A 26,176-nucleotide genomic window follows, 5' to 3' on the forward strand; every position below is an offset into this window, starting at 1 on the left:
TAGCTCATCACATTCATCATGTTCTTGAGTACGAATGAATATCTTGGAATAAGAATAAGATAGAGAATTGAATAAAATAAAATAGAACTTCATTAATCTTGAGGTACAGCAGAGCTCCACACCCTTAATCTATGGTGTGCAGAAACTCCACCGTTGAAAATACATAAGTAAAAGAAGGTTCAGGCATGGCCGAATGGCCAGCCCCCTAAACGTGATCAATGATCTCCTAAGATGAAGAATAAAATAAAACTGAGATCAAAAGATGATTGATACATTAGTAGATCATCCTATTTATAATAAACTAGCTCCTAGGGTTTACATGAGTAAGTAATTGATGCATAAATCCACTTCCGGGGCCCACTTGGTGTATGCTTGGGCTGAGCTTGATCTATCCACGAGCTGAGGCTTCTCTTGGAGTTGAATTTCGAGTTATGATGTGCTTTGGGCGTTCAACTCCGGATTATGACGTTTTTCTGGCGTTTAACTCCAGAAAGGAGCGTGTACTTGGCGTTCAACGCCAGTTTGCGTCGTCATTCTTCGAATAAAGTATGGACTATTATATATTGCTGGAAAGCCCTGGATGTCTACTTTCCAACGCCGTTGAGAGCGCGCCAATTGGAGTTCTGTAGCTCCAGAAAATCCATTTCGAGTGCAGGGAGGTCAGAATCCAACAGCATCAGCAGTCCTTTTGTCAGCCTTTTTCAGAGTTTTGCTCAAATCCCTCAATTTCAGTCAGAATTTACCTGAAATCACAGAAAAACACACAAACTCATAGTAATGTCCAGAAATGTGAATTTAACATAAAAACTAATGAAAACATCCCTAAAAGTAGCTCAAACTTACTAAAAACTATATAAAAACAATGCCAAAAAGCGTATAAATTATCCGCTCATCAGGATCCACCTGCAGAATGGTCCTGTGATATCTTAGAGAACTCAGATAGACCATAATAGAATATATCCAGAATGGTCCACTCTGAAAGCATGTCAGAAGGACACCTTTTGGTCATTTTCTTGTATCTTTCCCAAGCTTCATAGAGGGATTCACCATCTTTTTGTTTGAAGTTCTGAACATCCACTCTAAGCTTGCTCGGCTTTTGAGGAGGAAAGAACTTAGCCAAGAAGGCCGTGACCAGCTTATCCCAAGAGTCCAAGCTATCTTTAGGTTGAGAGTCTAACCATGTTCTAGCCCTGTCTCTTACAGCAAAAGGGAAAAGCATGAGCCTGTAGACTTCAAGATCTACTCCATTAGTCTTAACAGTCTCATAGATCTGCAAAAATTTAGTTAAAAACTGATAGGAATCTTCTGATGGAAGTCCATGGAATTTGCAGTTCTGTTGCATTAGAGCAACTAGTTGAGGTTTCAGCTCAAAATTGTTTGCTCCAATGGCAGGGATTGAGATGCTTCTTCCGTCAAACTTGGAAGTAGGTGTAGTATAATCACCAAGCATCCTCCTTGCATTATTGTTGTTGGGTTCGGCTGTCACATCCTTTTCTTGTTCGAAAATTTCAGTAAGGTTGTCTCTGGCTTGTTGTAATTTAGCTTCTCTTAGTTTCCTCTTCAGAGTCCTTTCAAGTTCAGGATCAGCTTCAACAAGAATGCCTTTTTCCTTGTTCCTGCTCATATGAAAGAGAAGAGAACAGAAAAGGAAGAGGAATCCTCTATGTCACAGTATAGAGATTCCTTTATGTTAGTAGAAGAAGAAAGGAATAGAAGAAAGAAAAGAGTTAAGAATCCAAACACAAGGGGGAAGATAGGTTCGAATTCTTGAGATGAAGAGAAGTGTTAGTAGATAAATAAATAGATAGAAGAAGATGAGAGGGAGAGAATTTCGAAAATTAATTTTGAAAAAGGGTTAGTGATTTTTGAAAATTAAGAGAAGAATTAAAATTAAAATTAAAATTTAAAATAATTAGTTAATTAAGAAAATTTTGAAAAAGAGGGAAGTGATTTTCGAAAATTAGGGAGAGGAAAGTAGTTAAATGGTTTTGAAAAAGATAAGAGACAAACAAAAAGTCAATTAGTTAGTTGAAAAAGATTTGAAAATCAATTTTGAAAAGATAAGATGTTAGAAAAGATTTTTGAAATCAAATTTTTGAAATCAAATTTTTGAAAAAGATATTTTAAAAAGATATGATTGAAAAAGATATTTTGAAAAAGATTTGATTTTTAAAATTAAAATTGATTACTTGACTAACAAGAAACTAAAAGATATGATTCTAGAATTTAAAGATTGAACCTTTCTTAATAAGAAAGTAACAAACTTCAAAATTTTGAATCAATCACATTAATTGTTAGTAAAGTTTTCAAAAATTATGAAATAAAGATAAGAAAAAGATTTTGAAAATTAAAGTTGAAAATTTTTGAAAATAAATAAAAAAATGAAAAAGATTTGATTTTTGAAAAAGTTTTGAAAAGATAAGATTTTTAAAATTGAAAATTTGACTTGACTTATAAGAAATAACTAAGTTTTTAAAAATTTTTGACTAAGTCAACTCAAACTTTCAAAAATTATGAGCAAAATAAGGAAAAGATATGAATTTCAAGATGAACATCAAGACTTATTTTTGAAAGATTTTCAAGGAAAGAAAACATGCAAGATACCAAACTTAGAAATTTTTAATGTTTAGACACTATGGATTAAAAAATGCATATGAAAAACAACAAAAAGCACAAAACAAGAAAATATCAAGATCAAACAAGAAGACTTACCAAGAACAGCTTGAAGATCATGAAGAACACATGCATGAATTTTCGAAAATTGCAAGAAAAAGGGAAACATGCAATTGACACCAAACTTAAAACATGACACAAGACTCAAACAACACAAAATATTTTTTATTTTTATGATTTTATTGATTTTTTTGTATTTTATTTTATTTATTTTTTTTGAAAACATATAGGAAAAATAAAATAAGAAACTAAAAAATTTTTTAATAGGAATTCCAGGAATCTTTCAATGTTAGCCGAAAGCTCCGATCCAGCAGTTGGACATGGCTTAATAGCCAGCCAGCTTTACGATATAAATTAGGCATGCAACAGTTGATACTTCATCCAACTCCATATACATGCCCTTTATGCAGACAAGTGGAAGCCTCAATCCAAAAGGATTTGGACATGGCTTTTCAGCCAGCCAAGCTTCAACATGCTTCATGAAACACTAGAATTCATTCTTAAAAATTTAGAATAATTTTTTAAAAACAGAAGTAAAAATTTTTTGAAAATAAAACAAAAAGAAAATTACCTAATCTGAGCAACAAGATGAACCGTCAATTGTCCAAACTCGAACAATTCCCGGCAACGGCGCCAAAAAATTAGTGCACGAAATTGTGATATCTAACAAGGGCATTTAACTTGGTATGCGCATCTACTAACTCAGCACTTTCTTCACAACTCCGCACAACTAACCAGCAAGTGCACTGGGTCGTCCAAGTAATAAACCTTACGTGAGTAAGGGTCGATCCCATGGAGATTGTTGGTATGAAGCAAGCTATGGTCATCTTGTAGATCTCAGTTAGGCTGATTCAAATGATTATGAAGTTTTTGAAAGTAATAATAAATAAAACATAAAATAAATATAGAAATACTTATGTAAATCATTGGTGAAAATTCAGATAAGTGTATGGAGATGCTTTGTCCCTGTTGAATCTCTGCAACATGCTACTTTCTTACTTTCAATCCTTCATACTCCTTTCTATGGCAAGCTGTATGTAGGGCATCACCGTTGTCAATGGCTACTTCACATCCTCTCAGTGAAAAAGGTCCAAATGCTCTTGTCACACCACGGCTAATCATCTGTCAGTTCTCGATCATGTTGGAATAGAATCCATTGATTCTTTTGCGTTTGTCATCACGCCCAACAATCGCGAGTTTGAAGCTCGTCACAGTCATTCAATCCCTGAATCCTACTCGGAATACCACAGACAAGGTTTAGACCTTCCGGATTCTCAGGAATGGCCACCAATAATTCTAGCTTCTACCACGAAGATTCTGATCAAGGAATCCAAGAGATATGCGCTCGTTCTAAGGTAGAACGGAAGTGGTTGTCAATCACGCGTTCATAAGGATGGATGATGATGAGTATCACGAATCATCACATCCATCAGGTTGAAGTACAACGGATATCTTGGAACAAGAATAAGCTGAACTGAATAGAAAATAGTAGTAATTGCATTAAAACTCGAGGTACAGCAGAACTCCACACCCTTAATCTACGGTGTGTAGAAACTCCACCATTGAAAATACATAAGTGATGAAGGTCCAGGCATGGCCGAATGGCCAGCCCCCATGAATGATCAAAAGACCGAATGGTCAAGAGACTATTTTGTCAAAGACACCTAGTACAATAATAAAAAGTTCTATTTATACTAAAACTAGTTACTAGGGTTTACAGAAATAAGTAATTGATGCAGAAATCTACTTTCGGGGCCCACTTGGTGTGTGCTTGGACTGAGCTTGAGCTTTACACGTGCAGAGGCTTCTCTTGGAGTTAAATGCCAAGTTGTAACGTGTTTTTGGCGTTTAACTCTAGTTTATGACGTGTTTCTGGCATTTGACTCCAGAATGCAGCATGGAACTGGCGTTGAACGCCAGTTTACGTCGTCTAATCTCGAATAAAGTATGGACTATTATATATTTCTGGAAAGCTCTGGATGTATACTTTCCAACGCCATTAAGAGCACGCCATTTGGAGTTCTATAGCTTCAGAAAATCCATTTCGAGTGCAGGGAGGTTAGAATCCAACAGCATCAGCAGTCCTTTGTCAGCCTCCTTATCAGAGTTTTGCTCAAGTCCTTCAATTTCAGCCAGAAAATACTTGAAATCACAGAAAAATACACAAATTCATAGTAAAGTCCAGAAATGTGAATTTTACATAAAAACTAATGAAAACATCCTTAAAAGTAGCTAGATCCTACTAAAAACTACCTATAAACAATGCCAAAAAGCATATAAATTATCTGCTCATTACACCTCTGTCTACAATTTAGAGATTATCAATTCAATTCAATTCAATTCAATTTAGCAATTGTATTCCATTCAATTCGATTGAAAAAATAATCCATTAACAAAATGCCAAGAAGAAGAATGAGGAGGAGGAAGAGGAGGAGGAGGAGGAGGTATACGTGAATTTAAAAGAAGAAGATGACGTATGCGTGTATTTGAAAGAATAAGAAGAAGAAAGAGAAGAAGGAGAAGAAGAAGAAGAAGGAGAAAAAGAAGCAGAAGAAGCAGAAGAAGAAGGAGAAGAAGAAGTAGAAGGAAGAAGAGGAGGAGGAGGAGGAAGAGGAGGATCGGATAAGAAGAAGCACGTGTAATGACGCTCTTTTAATGAGAGCTATTTTTGTTGGTGTTAGACCTACTTAAATAAAACTTAAATAAAAAAAATACTTGAATGTGCCGCATAACCCAAAAGTAATATATATTTATTTCTGAGACACATAGTTGTTCTCTTGATTGTGGATAATAAACAAATCCATATTTTTGTATATTATCGGAGTTATTATCTATTTTGACCAATAACGATCTATTTAAAAATTAATTTATATACTTTAACTCTACTTAGTAAATTAAGAGTATTATATATTATAAAAACAAATATTATAAGTCAATACTTTTAGTATAAAAATAGAGTTAATATTGATTCAAATATAAGAAAAAAATTGTTAGTCACTTAGAGTTATTTTTCTACAGAAAGTTTAGTTTGATAATGTAATGTTTAGATTTTGTATAAATAGTTTAGATTTATAAAAAATATTCTTTTATTAATTTATCGTTTTATAATACAGTCTCTGTCACAAATATTAAATTTGAATATACTTTTTATTTAAATATATTCATAATTTATAATTTATAATTTACAATAATAAAATAACTATTACATTACGACTATAGTTCAAAAATCATTGCAGTCTTTATTTTTTGAAATCCATTTGTATTGACTTAGAATCTAACCAATATTAATCATCTTAAGAAGGTTTAGCTGTCTTCTGTTTATGATTGATTAGATGGAAGATTCAGCATGGCCAGCTGGCATATTATGGATGGGTTCTTCTTCTAAATTTGCTTTAGATAACGACTAATGACGATGTGCGTTGCTTGCATCTTTTTCTTTGAGAAAAAATGGATAAAAAGCACTCAGGTTAGCAATGTCAACGAGTTAAAGTATACAAACCTCTTTTTTTTTTGTCATTTAATTAAATTAATGATACAAAACAGAACTCAGGTTATGGAAGAATTTTCAATTTGATAAGTGTATCGAATCGTACAAGGTAATATTACAGTGAGTGAATTATCATTTTTAACAAAATTAATAGTTTAAACAACAATAATTAGTTAATTACTTTTAATTAGACAAATCAATGATGATAAGAATGTTAAAGTTTTAGGAATGTTTACTTTTTAGGATAATAATTCTTATGTTTATTTATTTGAGGTATGAAAAGATCAATCACAATAAAATTATATATAATTAAATTTTAATTCCTTAACAATTCAATTTCTTCTTAATTAACTAATCGTTAATTCTGCGGTTAACTAATTAAGAAAAGAAGTTAAGCACAAATTTGATTTAGTTTCAAATAAGATTCAAAAGTAGTTCTTATGTTAAATTATATGTCACGTATTCAACTAGTCCTAGACAATCGAAACTTACAAAAAAGAATAATTTTCAAAAGTTTTCTAATCGGAATTATATGTCACTTATTTAAACTAGAGCAATTGAAAATCATAAATTGTCGCACACTCTTTAAAATACTATTCCTAATTAAAGCAAAAAGTCATGAGAAAGAGTTTTCAAGCTAATTCCAATATTAAATACTCCAAAACAATATTAGAATTCAAAACGGAGTTAGAATATTTTTCAACAATTCTAAATCTTTAGGGATGAAGAACGAAAACTCAATCATGGAATAGATCAAAGCATATACCTCATAAAAAGATGAACAGAGCTCCTAACCTTAACAAATAAAATTAGTGACTCATGGTGCAAAGAAAACAGAATTGTAAAGTGTGGTGTAAGAAGTGTTGTGTGCTCTGTGTTCTCTTACCCTTGTCTGTGGACAAGTTTTTAAAACCTAAAATTTAAATTTAAACTAAATCAAAACTGAATCAAATCTAATCAAATAAAATCTTTTCTAATTACTCTTAACTAACTAGTGATCTTCCTTGTAATTGAAATTCAAAACTTGATATGTTGATTTGTTAAAATCATGGGCTTGCAACTTAATCTTAGATAAACAAAGCAAGCACTTGAAGTTGGAGAGATTGGTGAAGGATTGTGATGTCCTTGAGACTTGGCCCAAGAATTAAGTGGTGTTGGACTGAGGGAATGGTGTGTTAGGCGCAGTTAGCTGTGGGTTAGACGCATGGAGAAGTGGACAGCAACTGGAGGTGTTCTAGAAGGGTGCATTGAATGTATGGAGCTGTGCGTTGGACGCAGGCTGTGGATGGCTACCCTTTTAGTCCAGGGGCTTCTCTGTCCTTGTTCCTAGTGTTCTCTTGCTTGTCTCTTTTCATTCTTGTTCGTACTTACTTTTTTTCACAATCTTGTACAATTAAAGAATTCATAGCAACTTCTAGGAAACATAGGTTAAAGCACAACAAAATCTCAATCAAAATAAGAAAATTACTACTTTATCCAAAGAATTAATAAAAAAAATAACTAAAGATGCTCAAGCATCATAACACCAAACCTAAGATCTTACTTGTCCCCAAGTAAGAAAAGAACTATGCACAAATGATTCCCTTAATTGGAGTGGGTTGATGAATTGCTTTTTGATATTTCAGTAAGTGAAGTGATCAAGTGATAGTGGGGTGAACTCTGATTTGTGTGATCATGTATGGATTCCAGTGCTTGTTAGACCTACAATTGAAAGTCTTAGAACTTAGAAATTATATTCGGATAATATTATAGAGGTCTCTTTATAAGTTTTCACCTTAAAGACAATTGTCCCCCTTTTTTTCTTGTTTTGCTCATTATTTTATTTTCTTATCTTTTTAGGGGGTAATTGCACTTGGCTTTGACTATAAATGTTCTATTTCAAGGCGGTTGTTTAAGATGAGTTGTAACACCCTAATTAGTCTAAGCTTTACCTCGCGTTGTAAAGCAAAGGTTAATCAGAGATTACGACAGTTCTAAGCTCATACATATAATATATATAGAAGGAATAGTATAATCTAGAAGCCCGATGAATAATATAACTCAAAAACGGGATTAAAAAGCACAAAACGTACTAACGAAGCTTCTAACTTAAAAGACAAGGAATAGATACAGTATAACAAAATATCATAGTATAATATCATGAAAATCTAGCCACGGCTCGCGGAGTTTAAGCTGGCTAGTCATATATAGACCAACAGAAACCTGATAGTAAAAACAGTTTATACAAATTTTGTTCTCTCATATACAAGCCTCTAGGCAAAGAAAAATACAAAAGTGAGAGACATATACAAAATAAATCAAAATACTCAAAAGGAGTATCCGGATCCTCCTCTTCTGTCACCAACCAGACAACTCACCGAGGTGGGTTGCGACCTACATCTGAAAGACACAACAGAAATATGGTATAAGAACTAGAGGTTCTCAATATGGTAACAGTGCCTAGTGATGTAGGATATAAGACCCCGGGACGCCAAAGGCAATCTTAAGCTCCATATCCATCACAAGATTCTAAACAAATAAACATAATTACATAAAACCTTAACATAACTAAACAGGGTACTATATCTTAGGATATTTTCTAATCTAATCAAACACCGCTGTCCCACAGCCTCCACCAACCTATCCTCCATGCGATCCCATCGCCACCGCCTTCCGAACCTCCTCAATCCCAGTAGAATTCACAATTAATTACAATGCAAGTAAAACACAAGTAGAAGCATAGAAGGCAAGTAGATCACTTAGGCAAATAGACATGTTATTCAATTAGGCATACAATTGCAAGTCGACAAAGCAGACAAACAGGTAGAAGATGCACATGATGAATGCCTGTTCTATTGGCTGTGATATTACATTGTCAGTACAACTGCCAACTCGACACACCTCCATGGAGATGTCGCCCTTCAGAATCATCATATAGGAATCCCCTGAGATATAGTGCTTGGATCACTGTCTAGGATTTTGTGCCTGCACGCTCTATCGATCCGAAGGGATGCGAGCGGGATACTCTTGCCTCAGACCTCACATCTCAACGTAAGCGGGATTTAACCACCGTCCTTACATCGCCGCCGCTACCTCGACAGGCAGGATCCAACCGCCGTCCCTGTCGGGCGCATAGTGTCTCATAATCTCAATATAAACAGTAGTGTAGTGGTTTTACAGAAAACAATTTTTATGCATCAGTGATTCATCATCACCCATTCGAGTTCTCGACTTAGCTCAACCACTGTCAATTTATATTTTTATTCCGAACTCAATAGTTCTTCAATTCTCATCTCATGCAACAACCATTCATCACATATCATCGAACCATCCTCAATACGCCAGAAACCTAGGCCTCCGTTTTCTAATGTCTTTAAATAATATCATCTAAAACCTTTAGATTCTTTCCCATGTTTTAAATATCCAAAACTAGGCCCAAGTGTAACACCCTAATATTCAGATCCTTATGCTCGAGTCATAAGTCAATGATATTACGGTGGTACGACTCTCAGGTGGATTTTTAATATATAAATATAGGTAATTTAGAAAGGAGTATTAACCGAGAAGCCTGAAAAGAGTAGAAATAAAATCGCGAAGACATATCACTCACGTTTCAACAACGAAAAGATAGAACGTGAAGCCGAAAGCGATATACAGACAGGGCATAAAGGAGATTAAGAGATAGATAACAGATAGATATATATAACATAAGTAATAGCCACTAGTCGCGACCCGCGAAGTTTAGGCCGGCTAGGGTACAGTATGAAAGTAGTTGACAATAGTACATCCTAATCTCTCCCAAAGGAAACATAAGAGCCTCTATAGGCAAGTTCCAAAAGAGTTCAACACATAATATAATCCTTTCAAAACAAAGGTGGAGAGATTCTAAGCAAAATACAAGTAGAGCAAATAAATATCTTCGCCGTCTCTCAGACGAACCGCTGCTCACTTCTGAGCACCTGAACCTGTGTCTGAAAAACAAGAGATATATACGGAATGAGAACCCCGGGCCCATGGGTTCCCAGTACGGTAAAAGTGCCAAATAAATACAATGCACTGCAATAAAAACTCACTAAGCATCCTAAACTCCTTTTCACCAAGTATCCAGCCTAGATTCTCACTAATCCATAAATAGGCATCTGTCGTAAGGGGATACTAAATCTAGTTCATGTTACACATGTTTCCCAATTCGCTGATTCTTTCACGAATCAGACTCAGAATCATAAGCAAAACCATTACCAGTTGTTCTGCCTCAACAACTTTATATCAATACATCATACCATCGCCTGGAGCTAGTGAAATCACATCACTGCGTCTACCCAGGGGGCTCAAATGATCTCATTCAAAAATCATCATCATTATGCAATCGCATTATCAATTCATCTCATCAAGAACAGCCCCCAACATCCACCAACACCATCATGAGGGATCTCTCAGTTGTACAAACACAAGCAATACAGACAAGTAATACACAAATAAGGTACAAGTAGAACAAGTAGCATGTAATCAGGTAACATAGCATATATGATATAGAAATCCAAAACAAATAGGCAAACCCAAACAATTCAAACATATGCAAATGATGTATGCCTGCCCTATGGCTGATGATATCATCTGTCGGTTATATAGCCAACCCGACACGTCCTGGTAGCTAACCATGGACAGAAACACCCCTTGCGGAGCAAGTAGGTTTGAGCTACAACCCCCTTGCTACTACCTGCTCAGCCCAGAGCCAGTGGAACAACCACTACTGCGGCTACTACCCAGGCGGGTGTTTAACAGCTCAACCTGGAGCCAGTGGAACAACCACTACTGCGGCTACTACCCAGGCGTCACAATCTCTGACCTGGAGCAAGTGGGACGAACCACAACCCTTGCTACTGCCCAGGTATCTTAAGCATTAACCCGGAGCAAGTGGGACGAGCCACAACCCTTGCTACTGCCCAGGTATCTTAAACATTAACCCGGAGCAAGCGGGACGAGCCACAACCCTTGCTACTGCCCAGGTATCTTAAACATTAACCCGGAGCAAGCGGGACGAACCACAACCCTTGCTACTGCCCAGGTATCTCAAACATATATTCATTCAATCTCAATTCATATTATCAATCCTCATTGTTATCAAATCTCAAACATTAACTTGGAGCAAGTGGGACGAACCACAACCCTTACTACTACCCAGGTATCACAAATACATTCATTCAAAACTCCATAATTAAACTCATTTATCATAAACATCCTTTTCCGTCTCACAACCGGAGCAAGTGGACAACGCCACTGCCTACTACCTGGGGTTACACATCACATTTCAACATCTTCCATTATTATCCATTTAACACATTCATTCATTAATCATATATGCAATTATTCTCAGCCATAATCAATAATGGCTTTGCCGTGACCCGGCAATAACTCAGCCATCCGGCTCATGGTCCAATCAGGAACCAGCCATTTATCAATAAATATAGCCCTTCGGCTCATGGCATACACGGTACTCCTACCGTCATCCTCCATATCTCATATAATCATTGTTGATCGCCATTGATCATAACTTTTCCCCTTGCTTCACTCGCAAGTTACCACATCCCCTAGTTCCTTTCTCATTACTAAGCATATCATAATGATTTAATACATAAGGGGTGAGATCGGAGGCTTAAAAGTATGAGATTTGGCTTTTAAAACTCAAGTATCAACTTTGGCATGAAAACAGGGCCACGCGTACGCGTACTCCACGCGCACGCGTGGATGGCCACAAAACTCATCGGCGCATACGCGCCATTCACGCGGACGCGCGGATTGAAAAATAGACAACGACGCGTACGCGTGGGTACACTTGCGCCCCAAGCACAAGACTGGCACAACTCTAGCACAACTCTCGGGAAAATGGCTGGGCAATGGGTGCAGCGCATCGACGCGCACGCGCACACCACGTGCACGCGTGGATGGTGCCTTCTTGAAGAACGACGCGTACGCGCCAAGTGCGCCTACGCGTGGAGGGTCATTCTGCTAAAAATTTTCTAAGTTAAAAGCTGCAGAATTCACAGATTCAACCCCCAATCTTCCGACGGACATAACTTTCTCATTTTAAATCGTTCTTCACCCGTTCTTCGAACGGCATGGACATCCCGGATCCAATTACATTTCTAAACAGATTTGGCACAAAATAGAGATCCGTAGTCCAAGTTATGTCCCGTCAAAGTATGCCCAAAAACCATGTTTTCATATAAAACCACAAAGTGCCATTTTCAAAACAAGCCATTTTCAACTCTTTTCAAAATCAACCAAAACATGCCAATTTCAACCCTTTTTGAAACCAGTCAAAATATATCAAAATTAACATCAAGCCTCTTCAACTCATACATTAACACCTTACCACAATTCACAAAACCGCCATATAACCATCTTTACCCATTTCAAACAAATGGCTAAATTACAAACATATCAACATGTCATACATTCTTCCTCATCCCAATTTCCAACAATACTATTTCCAATCAACCATCATTATACATAACCAATATCATACTCACTATCACGTGGTTTCACCCCCAAATCAACCTTAATCATTTCTCAAGCATATATCACAACATACATATCTCTCATGCATTATCATACCATCAAGGCATCAATAATCATACTCACATATATGACCACATGATATATCTCAACCAAAATCAAACATACCCCATCTATACAATTTCACCCAAAATTACCAATTTCCACACTTCAACTCCTCAAACCTCATTATCCAATAACCAACCCAATCATTCATATATTCATTATATGAAATTCATCCAATCACTTGTGTCATCATACAATGCACACATCAACTTACCTCCCTTACCTCTTTCCGGCCTCCGGCCCAAAATTTACGGCCTCCGGCCCAATTTCACAATTTAAATGCATAAACCACAAATTAATACTCATTACCCAATACATCAAATTTTCAATACACCAAACATACAAGGCCACACAATTCTCAATCCAATCATTAATTTCACATTACATACCAACTATGCATATTAGCACCAACCATTTACACAATCCAAACTTAATCCTAGGGGCATCTAGCCTAGGAATTCTCATCACACCACACAGTACTTAAATGAAACTTAAACCGTACCTCTTGTAGCCAAATCAATTGAGCCTCTTCTATGGAAGTCTCCACCAACCCTTAGCTCCAAGCCTCACCAAAGCTCCACAAGCAATACCAACCTCCCAATTGTGCATCAAAATCACCAAATACACTAACATAACCAATATCACATACATACATCAACCTAGGACTCATAAAGATGACAAATCACAAGGGTTTGAGCACTTCTTACCTCAGCCCATATGAAGTAGGGATAGAACCCACTTAGAATCCATGTTGGAGTATCCATAAACACCCAAAATCACAAGATTTCAACACTAACTTCCCAAAAACGTGTAATAGTGGGGAATTTCGAAAACTGGGCAGAGATGAATGGAATACTCACCACAAAACTTAGATAGAATTGTAGAGGATGAGAAGAGCGACGCGTGGCCGCAAACGGCTCGTCAATCGGAGCTCCGTAGCTCAAGTTATGGTGGTTTGAAGATCAAAGAGAGTTAGGTTTTCTCTCTTCTCTTCTCTCTTCTCAATTCAGCGCCCCACACACCTTCTTTAGGGCAAAATGAGCTGAAATGCTCATAACTAATGTTTATATATATTGGGTCTTGGGCCCACTTAGGCCCATTTCACTTATTTTTATCCGTTGGCCCAATTTTGGACCAAAACCTTTAAGATTAGCGCTCTAAATCACACTTCAAATATTTCTACCTACCCTAATTATAATTCCTCATTTCTTAATCCTATTTACTCATAATCAATTTTCTCAGCTACAGTACCAAACAGGTCTCAGCCGGTACTGCTGGTCAAAATTCCACTGCGCGCTTTTACGCAGAAAACTATGTCTTCCGACTCGAAAAAACTCACTGAATCCAAATATCATATTTAAATTATCAAATTCCAATTGCCAAATCTTCCAAGCATATTCACTCCTACTTAACTCATCATTTAATTAATTTCGGTTAGACCGGGTATTACACCAAGAGTCCCAAAATAGTGTTATAAAAGCTTACAACCTTATTGGAAAAGTAGAAAAGTTGAAAACAAAGGAAAATTTGAGAAATAGTACGCACAGGGGTGTGCGCGCGCATGCTCTGGAGAGTTTTAAAACGTGTACATACGCATAGGAGTGTGCGTACGCACAGGTGCCAAAATTGATAATTCCTGTTCACCCGCACAACCTGTGTTAGCGCTCCCAACAGACTGGCTTCCCCAACGTGTGCATGCGCACAGGTTTGTGCGTACGCACAGGTTGCAATTTCTCATTGGTGTTTGCACGCACAAGCTGTGCTAGCACTACAAGCAGATTGCCTGCCTCTGTGTGTGCGGATGCACAGGTCTGTCCATGCGCACAGGTTAAAATTTCCGCAGAGGTGTGCGTATGCACACGGCTGTGCGTGCACACATATCAGAAATCACAAAATTCTGCAACTTTGCACAATTTCAGATTTTCAACACCAACTTTGAATGATCATAACTTCCTCTACAAAATTCCAAATTTTGCAAACTTTATATCGATTTAAAAGGGTTTTCAATGAACATCACTTCTAAACAAATTTCAATCAATTTTGAAAATCGAGACAAAAGTTATGATCAGACAAAGTTCACTTAAAACCAACATTTACCCAAAATCACAATTTCCACAATTTCTTTGTAAAACACAGCCCAAAACCAAACCACACCATCCCAAACTCCAATTCTCATCAAAATCAATCCTCTATGTCATATTACACCAAGCTTACCACATTTTCCCTCACCTTTTCTCATTCTCAACCTCAACATCAATATATTACATTATAATAAATCCTTTTTAACATTTCTCCAACAACATTACCAAATCACCAACATTAACATCACATATATCAACATAATTCACTTCTTAACTTCACAAATCATTCATCTTCATCATATCATTATCAATAATCAAAATCAAACCCAATAATCATCAATTCATCATAAATCATCATACAACAACATTCAACAACTCATCAACCATTTTAATTCAAACCTATCCTATGGGTCACTAGCCTAAGTGTCCATGAATATTATATCCTACATTGAGGAAACCAAAACCATACCTTGGTCGATTCCTTATATGCACCAAAACCTCAAAAATAGCACAAGCAAGCTCTCAACTACAATCCAAGCTTTTAATCCCACTTCAACAAGCACCAACAAGTTCCAATAGCTCCCAAACTCACAATTATTCAAGTTATATATGCATAAACCATCACAAATCAACCTAGGACTCATAAAAATTGAAATTTCACAATAATTCAAGAGTAACTCACCTTACCCAACAGTTTTAGAAGCCAAAACCACAAGCAATCAAGTGCTAGAGTGTACCTAAACACCCAAAACACAAGATTTCACTCAAAACCAAATCCTAAAACTCAAATTTCTCAAGAACACAAAAACTGGACAGAGAAACTTGAGAAACTTACCACAATACTTAGATAGAAACAACAGGCTCAGCGAGAACTTCGCATAGCCGCTGACGGCATGCGAATCAAAGCACCGTAGCTCGAGATATTGCGAAAAGAAGAGATGGGTGAATATTGTTTCTCTCTTCCCCTCTCCCTCTTCTTCTTTTCTGGTGTGTGTGTGTGGTTATGAGGTGAAGGGTTCATTAATGACTTTTTATATATGTTGGTCTTAGGCCCAACTTGGGCTCGGTCCAACCCGTTAGCATTTTTAGCCCGTTTGGCCCAACTTCAAACCAAACCTTTAAAATTGACGTCCGGTTTTTCATTTCTAATGTTTTTCTATGGTTTTTGACTGTTTTCACTTTTTTCGTACAGTACCAGGCAGACATAAACCGGTTCAATCGGTTTAAACTCAGAAAAATATACCGAGTCCAAAAATCACATTTAAATCCTAAAATTCTCTCTCTAACTTTTTGGAATCTAATTTGGGCAATATAATCACCTAAATAATCCGGTTGATTAGTTGCGGTTCTTACATGAGTTCTCAATCAACACTCCCAAACCAGTTAGTTCATGGTATCGGGTGTTGAAGCACCCCTTGGATTTACTTACTCAAGCCTATCCCCTTGACACAGCAACACAACAAGTACTTAACTAGGAAACTTTTTGAGTTTTGTTTCTTTGTAATCTTTCTAGTCATTGGTGCTCAGAGCTTGGGGCCTTGTTATTTGTTTTTCTTTTTCTTTTATTTTCTTGCTGCTTCTTGGTTTTATAGATTTTTGAGAACCTCCATAATACTTCTCTAAACTTCATTCCATGTCTTAGAGCTCCCATGCAAGTTTTCACAAATATGTAACCTCTTTATACAATTATACTAACATACCTCCATTTTTCTTAATCTTACTTGCCTAAAAATTTAAAATTTTTTTCAACTTTTTCCATTCGAAAGCTCTTTATTGCATGCTTAAAGATATTGGGTATAAGCAATTTAAAAAATAAGGTGAAATAAAAAGGAATGAATCATTATTATCAACTAAAAATAAAAATAGATGCAAGATATAAGAAATAAGAGCTCAAATATAGAGTTATCTCCCTCTTCATCATCTTATAGGCTATGTTCTACATAGTCTCTAATACCAAACTTAGAGTGGTTGTTTGTCCTCAAGCAACAAAATAAATAGTGGTGATAGAATTATGAATAATCATGATTATCGAATGAAATCAAATAAGTGATGCAAAAGTTTATTCAAATAAAACAAATAAAATTAAAGACAAAATAAAAGGTTACCGACGGTTGGGTTACCTCCCAACAAGCGCTCTTTTAATGTCACTAGCTTGATGGTTGATTATTCTAAAATAGAGGGGAGGAGTTGAAGCTCCATGATCAAGGGGAGGCTTGGGTTGCAAATTCTTGTTAGCTTCTTTTATGTCTTCAATTTGCTGCACCTCTTCAATGTCTTCTTGGAGGCTTGGATTAATTGATTCAACCTTCATGCAATTCTCCTTCTCACTTGAATGAGGCATGATTTTGAAAACATAAAAAATTAAGTGTTCATTATACACTCTCAACATTAATTGGCCCTTTTCCACATCTATCAGGGCTCTACCAGTAGCTAGAAATGACCTTCCTAGGATTATGGAAGCATTCACATCCTCCACCATATCAAGAATCACAAAATTTGCTGGGAGAAAAAATTTTTTCACTTTGACCAAGATATTTTCAACCACTCTATGTGCACACTTCATTGATTTATTTGCCATTTGTAGAGCTATCTTTTTGTTGGGTTTAGCTCTTGAATTTATAGCTTCTTCATTACAGATAAAGGCATTAAATTGATACTTTCTCCCAAATCGCATAATATTTTTTCAAAGAGTGTGTTTCCAATAGTGCATTAAATTTGGAAACTCCCTGGATCTTTTATCTTTCTTGGAAAATCTATTTGAATTATTGCACTATATTATTTGGTTATCACCACAGTTTCATCTCCTTTCAAAGATCTCTTCTTGGACAATAACTCTTTCTTGAGTATAGCATATAGTGGCATTTATTCTAAAGCTTGTATGAATGTGATGTTGATGTGAAGCTTCTTGAGCACCTCCAAGAAGTTGGAGTATTGTTCATCACGGTGTTGTTTCTTTAGCCTGTGGGAAAAAGAAATTCTTAGTTGATATGGTTTCATTGTTTCCTTCTCTTTTAGGGAAATAATCGGTGCATGGACAATTTTCTTTTTTTCTTGCATGTCCTCTTCCACGTCTTCTTTTGGTGCCTTAGTTTGATCTTCATTCTTTTTGCTAACCACTCTTCCACTCCTCAATTAAAAACTTGGGTTGCCTTTCTTTGAGTTGCTTGGCAATTTGTCCTATTTGTACTTCTAGGTTTCTAATGGAGGCACTTTGATCTTGGAAGTTAGCTCTTGTCTCATCCATGAAGGTTTTAGTTTGTTGCATGAATGTGGAGGTGGATTGGGTTGGTGTGGCAGTGAATTAGGATGGTTTTTCAATGGTGTTTCAAGGAAAAAAAATTTGGCTTCAAGAAAAGAAAGTCTTTGCTGAATTTGTGGTTGTATGAAATGAGATTGTTGTTGTTGAGGTACAATGAAGTTTTTTAGCACTTGATTGCCCCAATCAAAATTGGGGTGGTTCCTCCATTCAAGATTATGAGTTTTTGAGAAGGGGTTATTATGTGGTGGCTTTGAAAAATTCTCCATGTAGTAGATTTGTTCCATAGATTCTTGTCCTCCCTGTAGTACCCCACATTCTTCGACCAGGTTTCAAAGGCTAACGCCCTACTTCTAGAACCGGTGCCCAGTGCTAGTGAAGTCTACAACATGGGCACCCAGTGCGCAACTTCAAATGATTTTCTCACTCCCAGGGGTCCAAAATTGCTATGAAGTCCAGCGCCAGGCCCAAACTCTCTTCCAGAACACGTTAATTCGGCCCAGACTCTTGAAGATTTGAATGCTTAGTTATTGTTAACTACTTCTAAAAGGATAAGAGTGCTTTAATTTAAATTTGGATGGTTATTTTAGTTATCTTATTCTTCTTCGAATGATAAGATTAAGTTTAGTTTGAATTTAAATTTTAGGATATGATTTAGAATATAAATAAGTGAACGATGGTTCACAGAGATCATCTAAGATCCTCAGATCCCGATCATCAACTCAGGATCATTAGATTCATTCAGTATCTCATTCATTAGTTTTAGTTTGCTTTCTTTATCATGAATAATTAAACCTCTTCTGTTAGAGGTTAGGAGCTCTGTTTGACTTTTCATGGATTGTTAATGTGATTGTTTCTTTTATTTTGATTTATAAATTGATACTTACTCAATATTAAGTCTCATTCTTCATCTTTAATAGTTAGAAGTATTGGAAAGTATCCTAATTCTATCTTAGATACTATCATTAGTTGGGAAAATTTAATAGCAGAATTAACTTGAAACTCTTTCTCATAATTTTTCAACTTGACTAGGAATAGTATTTTGAAAGTTCTGCAGTATGAAATCGGAATTGTGCTTAAACTCTTTTCTTAATTAGTTGACCAAAGAATTGACGATTAAATAAGTTAAAGAGAAATTAAATTGCCAAGAAATTTGAATTTGATTATATATAATTTGTCATGAAAGTATCTTGCATGAATCAAAGTAAAGAAATATGAGGATTTTCTTTTCTGAAAGTAGACATCTCCAAAGTCTTTAACATTCTTTATTCACTGTTTCTTTTCTTAAATTCCTAAGCATTCATTCATTCATACCAAACACTCTCCTTTACCGTTCTTTATTATTTCAAGATTCATATTCTTCCTCTTACAAAGGTTCGATTGATCTAATTAGAAAGATTCAATCAAGAGTTGCTTGCTCAATCCTTTAATCCTCGTGGGAACGATATCCATACACCGTGGTATTAATTGAAAGTGATTTGGTGCACTTGCCAAATTTTGAGCGTATCAAATTTTTGGCTCATGAAGAACAAATCAACAATATTTGATACATCATCAGTTTTATGACATGCAACGAAATGAGTTATTTTACTAAACCTATCTACCACAACAAAAATGCTATCTATACCTTTTTTAGTTTGAGCAAACTAAGAACAAAATCCATGAAAATATCAACCCACGGATGCATAAGAACTGTTAAGGGAGTATACAAACCATGTGGTAATGACTTAGATTTAGTTTTTTTACATGCAATACATTTAGCATAATTTTTTAACAACCCTACGCATGTGGAGCCAGTAAAAATGTTTAGACAATCTTACGCACACCAAAATAATCCATCAAACCCCAATGTGACTCTAGAATAAGTAAATCCCTAACAAAACAAGCAGGCACACAAATTCTATTACCACGAAACAAAAAATCTCCATATCTACAAAGTTTGTTAAAATGCACCATGTTCACAAAAGGCATAAATAGCAAAAAAAAAAATAGAATTAATTACACATACAGCTCTTTTAAAAACTCAAATTCCAACAACTTGGAAGTAAGCGTAGTAATCAAAACATACCTCCTAGATAAAGCATTAGTAACTACATTCTCTTTATATTGTTTAAAGGCAATCACATATGAAAAAGTCTCAATAAATTTTACCCATTTATCATGTCTTGTATCAAGCTTACCTTGTCCTTTTAAGTACTTCAAGGATTCATGATGTATGTGAATCACAAACTCTTTAGGTAGCAGGTAATGTTGCAAAACCTTCAATGCTAGAACAAAGGCGTACAATTTTTTGTTATAAGTTGAATATTTGCGTTGAGTTAAGTTCTACTTTTCACTAAAGTATGCAACAGCTCAACAGCCCACCTTTTCTACATCAAAATAGCACCGATACCAATTCCAGAAGTATCACATTCGATCTCAAATGTATTATTAAAGTTAGGTAAAATAAGAATAAGGGTAGAACACAAATAATCTTTTAGGGTATGAAATGTAATTTCTTGTTTCTTTTCACATTTAAAACTAACATCATTTTTTATAACCTCTGTGGGAGGTGCAACAATGGTAGAATTTTTTTTTTACAAATCTCTTGTAAAACCCAGCTAAACTATGAAAACTTCTTACCTCAGAAGCATTCTTAGGTATTGGCCATTCTCGAATAGCCTTCACCTTTCCCTCACCAACCTCAATTCCACTCGCACTCACAACAAAATTAAGAAATAAACCTCTATCAATACAAAATGTGCACCTTTTAAGATTGGCATATAAATACTTTTTTTTGAAGCACTTCCAAAATAGCTGAAACATGTGACATGTTGTCATCCAAACAAGTGCTATAAATGAAAAATCATCGAAATAAATAACAACAAATTTATCCAAAAGATCTTGCAAAATATGGTTCATTAGATGCATAAAAGTACTAGGTGCATCAATTAACCCAAAAAGCACTAACCATTCATATAATCCATGTTTTGTTTTAAATACAATCTTTCATTCATCTCTTAATTTTATTCTAATTTGATAATACCCACTTTTTAAATCCATTTTAATGAATATGCATGCACCATGTAATTCATCAAGCATGTCATCTAACATAGGGATAGGACAACAATACTTTACATAATCTTATTGACTGCATAATAATTCACACACATCCGTCAAGTACCATCCTTTTTTGAAACCAGTAAAACTGGTATAGCACAAGGATTCATACTCTTCCTGATGTGATCTTTGGCTAGTAATTTTTTTACTTGCCTTTGAAATTCCTTTGTCTTTTCAGAGTTGCTCCTATAGGTTGGTCTATTAGGAATGCCAGAAATAAAATTAATTTGGTGCTCAATCCCTCGCAATAAAGGCAAACCACTTGACACATTAGTAGGAAAGATATCTGCAAATTCATACAATGAAGAGACAAAATTATTTGGCAAATTTGGGTTAAGTTTAGTGTAAGAGGATAAGGTTACTCGAAACTAAACCATAATCATAGCTCTCTTGCCTACTGAAGAACTCTTTAAATCTTTCTCTTTTTCAAAGAAACACAATTTTCTCTCAACTCTGTCATTTTTCTCTATATTTGCATTATTCTCATGACATGCATTCTTTTTTTTTCTCACTCACCTTTGGGCCTTTTGCTATATTCTTTTCTCTCATGGCATCTTTTACACATATTTTTCTTTTACCTCACATACCATTTTTTCTTGGTACCTGTTGAAGCTTCAATTGGTCAAGGTAAACCTCCTTTGATAATAAAGGAGCAAGAGTGATCTTACGACCATTAAAATCAAACGGGAACCGATTCTGTAACCATCATGGAATGCTCGACGTCAAACTGTCAAGGTCTCCCCAATAATAAACGACAAGCTTGCTGATGAGCGGATAATTTGTACGCTTTTTGGCATTGTTTTTAGTATGTTTTTAGTGTGATCTAGTTAGTTTTTAGTATATTTTTATTAGTTTTTAATTAAAATTCACTTTTCTGGACTTTACTATGAGTTTGTGTGTTTTTCTGTGATTTCAGGTATTTTCTGGCTGAAATTGAGGGATCTGAGCAAAAATCTGATCCAGAGACTCAAAAGGACTGCAGATGCTGTTGGATTCTGACCTCCCTGCACTCGAAGTGGATTTTCTGGAGCTACAGAAGCCCAATTGGCGCGCTCTCAACGGCGTTGGAAAGTAGACATCCTGGACTTTCCAGCAATATATGATAGTCCATACTTTGCCTAAGATTTGATGGCCCAAACCGGCGTTCAAAGTCACCTCAAGAAATTCCAGCGTTAAACGCCGGAACTGGCACCTAAATGGGAGTTAAACGCCCAAACTGGCATAAAAGCTGGCGTTTAACTCCAAGAGGAGTCTCTACACGAAAAAGCTTCATTTGCTCAGCCCAAGCACACACCAAGTGGGCCCGGAAGTGGATTTTTATGTCATTTACTCATCTCTGTACACCCTAGGCCACTAGTTTTCTATAAGTAGGACCTTTTACTATTGTATTTACACAGATCTTGGTAGCCATCTTTGAGTTTTATGCTATCTTAGATCACTGGGAGGCTGGCCATTCGGCCATGCCTAGACCTTGTTCTTATGTATTTTCAACGGTGGAGTTTCTACACACCATAGATTAAGGTGTGGAGCTCTGCTGTACCTCGAGTATTAATGCAATTACTATTGTTCTTCTATTCAATTCCGCTTGTTCTTTGTCCAAGATATCACTTGTTCTTCAACTTGATGAAGGTGATGATCCGTGACACTCATCATCATTCTCACTCATGAACAAGGTGACTGACAACCATTCTTGTTCTACAAGCATACGAGGCTTAGTGAATATCTCTTGGATTCTTTAACCGGAATCTTCGTGGTATAGGCAAGAACTGATGGCGGCATTCAAGAGAATCCGGAAGGTCTAACCTTGTCTGTGGTGTTCTGAGTAGGATTCAATGATTGAATGACTGTGACATGCTTCAAACTCCTGAGGGCGGGGCGTTAGTGACAGACGCAAAAGAATCACTGGATTCTATTCCGGCCTGATTGAGAACCAACAGATGAATTCCGCTATGACCGTGACAGGGCATATGCAATCGCTTTCAATGAGAGGATGGGAGGTAGCCACTGACAACGGTGAAACCCTACACGAGCTTGCCATGGAAAGGAGTAAGAAGGATTGGATGAAGACAGTAGGAAAGCAGAGAGACGGAAGGGAAGGCATCTTCATACGCTTATCTGAAGCTCTCACCAATGATATACATAAGTATCTCTATCTTTATCTTTATGTTTTATTCATCATCTATACCCATTTGAGTCTGCCTGACTAAGATTTACAAGGTGACCATAGCTTGCTTCATAGCAACAATCTCCGTGGGATCGACCCTTACTCACGTAAGGTATTACTTGGATGACCCAGTGCACTTGCTGGTTAGTTGTGCGAAGTTGTGTTTATGCCATGGTATTGAGCACCAAGTCTTTGGAGCCATTACTGAGGATTATTCGAATATGGACAAAGTAGTGATCACAATTTCGTGCACCAAGTTTTTGGCGCCGTTGCCGGGGATTGTTCGTGTATGGACAACTGACGGTTCATCTTGTTGCTTAGATTAGGTATTTATTTTTTTCGAAATTCTTGAAGATGAATTCTAGAGTTTCATGATGATTTGTTGAAATCTGGCTGGCTGAGAAGCCATGTCTAATCTCATTGGACCGAGGTTTCAACTTATCATCACAGAAGCTCGTTGATTTTTTATCAATCTTGCTTTTGGAGCAGTGATCTGCTAAGGCTTGGCTGGCCTCTGGCCATGTCTAGTGTTTTGGACCGAAGCTTTCTTTGAAAGCTTGGCTGGCTGTGAAGCCATGTCTAATTCCTGGACCGGAGTCTTAGACTAGCATTGCACTGATTCCTGGAATTCTCATTAAGAATTTTGATATCTCTTTCCACTTAATTTTTGAAAATCACAAAAAAAAATTTACAAAATCATAAAAACCAAAAATATTTGATGTTTCTTGCTTGAGTCTAGTGTTTCATCTTAAGTTTGGTGTCAATTGCATACATATGTCTCAAGGATCTTCAAGTAATTCTTGATGACTTCTTACTCTGATCTTTAAATTCTTTTGACTTGAGTGTTTACGTGTCTCATATAGTGTCAAATAGTATACAAACTGCTAAGTTTGGTGTCTTGCATGCATTGTTATTTGATTCTTGTTGCATTTTGATTAGTAAAAATCCAAAAATATTTTTAATTTGTGTCTTTTCAAGTCAATAATACAAAGAATTGAAGATTTAGAACATACTGCAGAGGAATTATACAGAAAAAGCTGAGCATTCGAAAATGCCCAGTGAAGAAGACAGACTGGCGTTTAAACGCCAGCCAGGGTACCTGGTTGGGCGTTTAACGCCCAAAAAGGGTGCATTTTGGGCGTTAAACGCCAGAATGGATACCATTCTGGGCGTTTAACGCCAGGATGGTGCTAGGAGGAAGATTTTGTTTTCAAAATCAAATTTTTCTAAGTTTTCAAAGTTTTTCAAAATCAAATCTTTTTCAAATCAAATCTTTTCAATCAAATGTTTTCAAAATCAATTTCTTTCCTTTTTCAAAGATACTTACTAACAATTAATGATTTGATTGAACATCTCAAATTTGTTGCCTTTTCTGTTGAGAAAGGTTTAATGTTTGAATCATATCTTTTCTTGTTAGGCAAGTCATTAATTTTTAAAATCAAATCTTTTTAAAAATTGTTTTCAAATCATATCTTTTAAAATGGTTTTCAAATCAAATCTTTTTAAATGTTTTTCAAATCATATCTTCCTAACCACATCTTTTTCAAAATAATCTTTCAATCAAATCTTTTTAACTTCTAATTTCAAAATCTTTTTTCAAAAATCACTTGATTTCTTTCTCACTTTTATTTTCGAAAATCAATTAAGTGTTTTTCAAAATGTTTTCAAAATCTTTTTAATTTGATTTTCGAAAATTACCTTCCTCTCTTCCCACATCCTTCTATTTATGGAGTACTACTCCCTCTTAATGCACAATTCGAACTTCATCCAATTAAAGTTCGAATTCTTCCCCTTCTTCTTTCTTCTATTTTTCTTTTCCTCTGACACCTCAAGGAATCTCTATACTGTGACATAGAGAATTCCATATCTTCTTGTTCTCTTCTCTTTCATATGAGCAGGAGCAGAGACAAAGGCATTCTTGTTGAAGCTGACCCTGAACCTGAAAGGACCTTGAAGAGAAAGCTAAGAGAAGCCAAAGCACAACTCTCTTTAGAGGACTTGACCGAATTCTTCAAAGAAGAAGAACTCATGGCAGCCGAAAATAACAACAATGCCAACAATGCAAGGAAGGTGCTGGGTGACTTTACTGCACCTACTCCCGACTTCTATGGGAGAAGCATCTCTATCCCTGCCATTGGAGCAAACAACTTTGAGCTTAAGCCTCAGTTGGTTTCTCTACTGCAACAGAATTGCAAGTTCCATGGACTTCCAATGGAAGATCCACATCAGTTTTTAGCTGAGTTCTTGCAAATCTGTGACACAGTCAAGACTAATGGGGTTGACCCTGAGGTCTACAGACTGATGCTATTCCCTTTTGCTGTAAGAGACAGAGCTAGAATATGGTTGGACTCTCAACCTAAGGATAGCCTGGACTCTTGGGAAAAGCTAGTCAATGCCTTCTTGGCAAAGTTCTTTCCACCTCAAAAATGGAGTAAGCTTAGAGTGGAAGTCCAAACCTTTAGACAGAAGGATGGAGAATCCCTCTATGAAGCTTGGGAAAGATACAAACAATTGATCAGAAAATGTCCATCTGACATGCTTTCTGAATGGAGCATCATAGGTATTTTCTATGATGGTCTCTCTGAACTATCTAAGATGTCCTTGGATAGCTCTGCTGGAGGATCTCTTCATCTGAAGAAGACGCCTACAGAGGCTCAGGAACTAATTGAAATGGTTGCAAATAACCAATTCATGTACACTTCTGAAAGGAATCCTGTGAACAATGGGACAAGTCAGAAGAAAGGAGTTCTTGAGATTGATGCTCTGAATGCCATACTGGCTCAGAACAAGATATTGACTCAACAAGTCAATTTGAT

At 36.1% G+C, this 26,176-nt stretch overlaps 2 non-coding genes across 2 annotated transcripts; one reads left to right on the forward strand and one right to left on the reverse strand.

The window, feature by feature from the left end:
* The first annotated feature begins 979 nt into the window (after positions 1-979).
* Positions 980-1,087, forward strand: LOC130978200 (small nucleolar RNA R71). The gene has a single exon (XR_009085856.1). It is a non-coding gene; the product is annotated as a small nucleolar RNA R71 (small nucleolar RNA).
* A 24,706-nt stretch (positions 1,088-25,793) lies between these two features.
* Positions 25,794-25,897, reverse strand: LOC130978865 (small nucleolar RNA R71). Its single transcript, XR_009086474.1, has one exon. It is a non-coding gene; the product is annotated as a small nucleolar RNA R71 (small nucleolar RNA).
* Between the last annotated feature and the right edge of the window lie 279 nt (positions 25,898-26,176).

This window comes from Arachis stenosperma, chromosome 4, assembly GCF_014773155.1.
Source record: "Arachis stenosperma cultivar V10309 chromosome 4, arast.V10309.gnm1.PFL2, whole genome shotgun sequence".
Classification (NCBI taxonomy): Eukaryota; Viridiplantae; Streptophyta; class Magnoliopsida; order Fabales; family Fabaceae; genus Arachis; species Arachis stenosperma.